This window comes from Protopterus annectens, chromosome 16.part0, assembly GCF_019279795.1.
Source record: "Protopterus annectens isolate FY-2018-M chromosome 16.part0, PAN1.0, whole genome shotgun sequence".
NCBI lineage: Eukaryota > Metazoa > Chordata > Ceratodontiformes > Protopteridae > Protopterus > Protopterus annectens.
The window spans coordinates 258,185,472-258,190,931 of NC_056750.1; the positions used below are offsets into that span (position 1 = coordinate 258,185,472).

Here is a 5,460-nt window from a genome sequence, read left to right on the forward strand (position 1 = left end):
AAATAACAGCATGTCAGGGACTTCCTAGCTAATCTTGTGAAATTATCGTGAACAGTACTCACATTGGTATCTTTGTAAAATAATTTAGTAAATACATTCTTACCTTTTCTGACACCCTTGCTAATACATTTGCTTGTGTCCAAGAAGCTTTATTATTCCATGGAAAGAGCAAGCCAGCACCAGAAACATTGTACAGAGGCAGGTTAGTTATCAAAGCGGCTCCTTTTTCGTACACTAGATTTGGTCTCGTCTCTTCAATCAGCCACTGTAATGTGACCCTATCTCCAAGAAACTGAACCTGTACTAAGAGTCTCAAGTGACATCACTGTGCAGGGGACTCACTGTCCCTTGAGGCGGCTTTAATAAAGGAGCAGGTTTTGTCTGCCTTTATCCAATGATTAGAACCTAATTTCCATGTTACTGCTGTAACTCTTTCCTGACTAATCAGTGACCTGGCACAGAAATTTGAAAATATACTAGACAACATTTATTAAAGGGACACTGTAAGTACAATTTATTTATGCTCTGGCTAAGAAATACCGTTTGAACCTGAAGATGTTGCTGATCAAAGTAACAAGTCATTCATTAGAAGCAAGCATTTAATGTTTAAAAATCTGAATGTCTTCCTTTGAGGGCTAATAACAATCCTGTCATTACCAATTATTTTCCCCCTAGTTTTCTCAAACATTTATTTAATTACAGCCCTGTACCAGTGTTATCCATTAAAGATAAGCACTGATTTACCAATTATGCATAAGCAATCAATTGTTGTATTCAGACATGAAAATAGAAACATCGCACTGAGCAGTACTGAATCTGCATGGATACATTTCTGTCTGACACAATGTTACAAATTTCTTAGGAGAACATATGTTTCATAAGCAGTCATTCATCTTCTGTGACATTACTTTGGCTGATAAATCAGAAATAAACAAATATGCCTTCCACATTTTCTCCTAAGATTTGCTTTTACAACTGCAGTTAATTTTAATTATGGTGTCTTGTAATATTTTTACAGCTGTAAGAGAAAACAAAACTTAACAATACCCAGCAGCCCAAACTCTGACTGCTACTTGCAGATTGTTAGTACAGCACGTCTTCAGAAAGTCAGGCATGTAATTGATGAGGAATTTCACTCTACAACAGGGATGCAGAACAGCCACTGGGGATACCCAAGCCAGTGCATTTCTTTGTGCTGGTCCCAAGCCCGGATAAATGGGGAGGGTTGCATTAGGAAGGGCATCTGGCGTAAAACCTCTGCCAAATTACTTATGCGGAGAACATTTCATATTTCCATACTGGATCGGTCGAGGCCTGGGTTAACAACGACTGCCACCAGTACTGTTAGCCAACAGGGTGCTGGCGGAAATTGGGGTACTGTTGGCTGAAGGAGAAGAGGAGAGGGAAGGCATATCTAAAGGCAGGAAGAGAGGAGGAAGGTTAGGAGTGCAGTAGTGAGGGTAGGAACTTTGAATGTTGGCAGTATGACTGGTATAGGGAGAGAGCTAGCTGATATGATGGAGAGAAGGAAGGTTGATATATTGTGCGTGCAAGAGACCAGATGGAAGGGAAGTAAGGCCAGGTGTATAGGAGGTGGGTTCAAATTGTTCTATCATGGTGTGGATGGCAGGAGAAATGGGGTAGGAGTTATCCTAAAGGAACAGTATGCCAAGAGTGTTTTGGAGGTGAAGAGAGTGTCTGATAGAGTGATGTTTATGAAGCTTGAAATTGATGGTGTAATGATGAATGTTGTTAGTGCATATGCTCCACAAGTTGGGTGTGCAATGGATGAGAAAGAAAAGTTTTGGAGTGAGTTGGATGAAGTGGTGGTGAGTGTACCCAAGGGTGAGAGACTAGTGATTGGAGCGGACTTCAATGGGCATGTTGGTGAAGTGAACAGAGGGGATGAAGAAATGATGGGTAGGTATGGTGTTAAGGAGAGGAATGCAGAAGGTCAGATGATTGTGGATTTTGTGAAAAAGATGGACATGGCTGTGGTGAATACGTATTTTAAGAAGAGGGAGGAGCATAGGGTGACGTACAAGAGTGGAGGAAGATGCACACAGGTGGATTATATCCTATGTAGGAGGGCCAGTCTGAAGGAGATTGGAGACTGTAAAGTGGTGACAGGGGAAAGTGTAGTTAAGCAGCATAGAATGGTGGTCTGTAGGATGACGTTGGTGATCAAGAAGAGTAGGGGGAGTGTGAAAGCAGTGCCAAGGATTAAATGGTGGAAGTTAAAAAGGGTGATTGTGAGGTGGAGTTCAGGGAAGAGTTAAGACAGGCACTGGGAGGCAGTGAAGAGTTACCGAATAGCTGGGTAACTACAGCAGAGCTAGTAAGGGAGACTGCTGGAAGGGTGCTTGGTATGACATCTGGACAGAAAAAGGAGGACAAGGAGACCTGGTGGTGGAATGAGGAAGTACAGGAGAGTATACAGAGGAAGAGGCTGGCGAAGAAGAAGTGGGATTGTCAAAGAGATGAAGAAAGTAGACATGAGTATAAGGAGATGAAGCGCATGACAAAGAGAGAGGTGGCGAAGACTAAGGATAAGGCATATGGAGAGTTGTATGAGAGATTGGACACTAAAGAGGGAGGAAAGGGCCTGTACCAATTGGCTAGACAGAGGGACAGAGCTGGCAAAGATGTGCAGCAGGTAAGGGTGATAAAGGACAGTGAGGGAAATGTGCTCACAAGTGGGGAGAGTGTGTTGAGTAGATGTAAAGAGTACTTTGAATGGCTGATGAATGAAGGGAATGAAAGGGATAGAAGGTTGGATGATGTGGGGATAGTGAATCAGGAAGTGAAACAGATTAGCAAGGAGGAAGTAAGGACAGCTATGAAGAGGATGAAGAATGGAAAGGCTGTTGGCCCAGATGACATACCAGTGGAAGCATGGAGGTGCATAGGAGAAATCGCAGTGGAATTTTTAACCAGATTGTTTAATGAAATTTTGGAAAGTCAGAGGATGCCTGAGGAGTGGAGAAAAAGTGTTTTGGTACCTATCTTTAAGAATAAGGGTGATGTGCAGAGCTGCAGTAACTACAGAGGGAGAAAATTGATCAGTCACAGCTTGAAGTTATGGGAAAGAGTAGTGAAAGCTAGGTTAAGAAGCGAGGTGATGATTAGTGATCAACAGTATGGTTTCATGCCAGGAAAGAGCACTACAGATGCAATATTTGCTCTGAGAGTGTTGTTGGAGAAATACAGAGGAGGTCAGAAGGAGTTGCATTGTGTCTTTGTGGACTTAGAGAAAGCATATGACAGAGTGCATAGAGAGGAGTTGTGGTATTGTATGAGGAAGTCGGGAGTGGCAGAGAAATATGTAAGAGTAGTACAGGGTATGTGCGAGGGTAGTGTGACATTGGTGGGGACTGCGGTGGGAGTGACAGATATGTTTAAGGTGGAGGTGGGATTACATCAAGGATCAGCTCTGAGCCCTTTCTTATTTGCAGTAGTGATGGACAGGTTGACAGATGAGATCAGACAGGAGGCCCCGTGGACTATGATGTTTGCAGATGACATTGTGATATGTAGTGAGAGTAGGGACCAGATTGAGGAGACCCTGGAGAGGTGGAGATATGCTTTAGAGAGGAGAGGAATGAAGGTCAGCAGGGCTAAAACAGAATATATGTGTGTAAATGAGAGGGAGGGTAGAGGAATGGTGAGGATGCAGGGAGTAGAGTTGGTAAAGTTGGATGAGTTTAAATACTTGGGATCAACAGTTCAGAGTAATGGTGAGTGTGGAAAGAGGAGAAGAAGAGAGTACAGGCAGGGTGGAGAAGAGTGTCAGGAGTGATTTGTGACAGATGGGTACCGGTAAGAGTGAAAGGGAAGGTCTACAAGTGGGTATTGAGACCAGCTATGTTATATGGGTTGGAGACGGTGGCATTGACAGAGCTGGATGTGGCAGAGTTAAAGATGTTAAGATTTGCACTGGGTGTGAATAGGATGGACAGGATTAGGAATCAGTATATTAGAGGGTCAGCTCAGGTTGGACAGTTTGGAGACAAAGCAAGAGAGATGAGATTGCGTTGGTTTGGACATGTGCTGAGGAGGGATGCTGGGTATATTGGGAAAAGGATGCTAAGGATGGAGCTGCCAAGTAAGAGGAAAAGAGGAAGGCCTAAGATAAGGTTGATGGATGTGGTGAGAGAGGACATGCAGGCAGTTGGTGTGAAAGAGCATGATGCAGAGGACAGTAAGAAATGGAAACAGATGATCCGTTGTGGCGACCCCTAACAGGAACAGCCGAAAGAAGATGAAGAACAGGGATACAGAACAAATTTGGTCATCAAGCAGTAGTTTCAGGGTCTACTTCACCCTGTCGAAGGCCGGCAATATCGAAACTGATATTGTCAGCACCAAAATGTAGAAAGCGAAAGTCATTGCGCGTGTAAATTTACTGCAATGTAGTGCAATCTCAGAGTTGGTATATTTAAGTAGCAGGGGGTGTGGGTGGTGCAGGGGGCATAGAGCAATTTGTGTTGTGTTTGGGTCTTTTTTTTTTTGTGTGTGTGTATTCGATGTTCGGGGGTTTCGACATTTTCTTGTCGATTATTACACTGTCGACAGTTTAAGTTTTTGACAGCGTAATATAAACGCGTAGTTTCATGATTACCAAATAGCACAGAATCCCTTTCTACAAATATCAATACTCTTTAATTGGTTTTACCCGAATATTTCAGAATAATGGCACTAGCTGAATAAAATTACAAAGTTTACTAGATTTAGTCAGATGCATAATTAACTAATACTGTCACAACTTCCTCATCTCCTTCACTTTTCCATCTTTCCAGATGCTTCCACAGCTTTAGCTATGCATATGACCTGAGCATATCTACTTTCTTTTTGAATCCATCTATAACTTTGTGTGGGAGAGCTTAATTATGCAGAACATTCCAGCTGGCATTTGGGCAGCCACGGTGGTGCAGCAGTTAGCATTGCTGCCTCACAGCAAAAGGTTCCCTGGTTTGATCCTCAGCTGGCGTGCCTTCTGTGCAGAATCTGCATGTCTTACCTGTGGTCACGTGGGTTTCCTCCGGCTGCTATATTTTCCTCCCGCATCCCAAAGACATGCTGTAGGTGGATTGGACACTCTAAATTGGCCCTAGGCATGAGTGCATGCGTGTGTGTGCCTTCTATGGAAGGTTGGGCACCGGGCTGGCAACTCGACACCGTAAAACTCCTCTGCCAATCATGAGTGGACAGGTGATCCGCTGTGGCAACCCCTAACTGGGAAAAGCCAAAAGAAGACGATTCCAGCTAGCATTCACCCTTTCTAGAAAATTACTATGTGATTTGGTACTTTTCTGTTAAACCCCTACCATGCGTCTTGCTTTCCCCAGGGCTTCATATCGGCTTCACGCTCGGTCTGTCATGGACCTTTAACTAAAATAGTTGAATTAGGCTGCCCACTGCCCAACAAAATATGTTCTGTTTTGGTGCCCCTCCACATGG

At 43.6% G+C, this 5,460-nt stretch overlaps 1 long non-coding RNA gene across 1 annotated transcript in view; it reads right to left on the bottom strand.

Annotated features, from left to right (window-relative positions):
- Nucleotides 1-371, bottom strand: part of LOC122790295 — a 136,228-nt gene extending 135,857 nt beyond the window's left edge. Inside the window, exon 1 of the long non-coding RNA XR_006362983.1 lies at nt 104-371. This is a non-coding gene — a long non-coding RNA (uncharacterized LOC122790295). The remainder of the gene's footprint in view (nt 1-103) is intronic.
- Between the last annotated feature and the right edge of the window lie 5,089 nt (nt 372-5,460).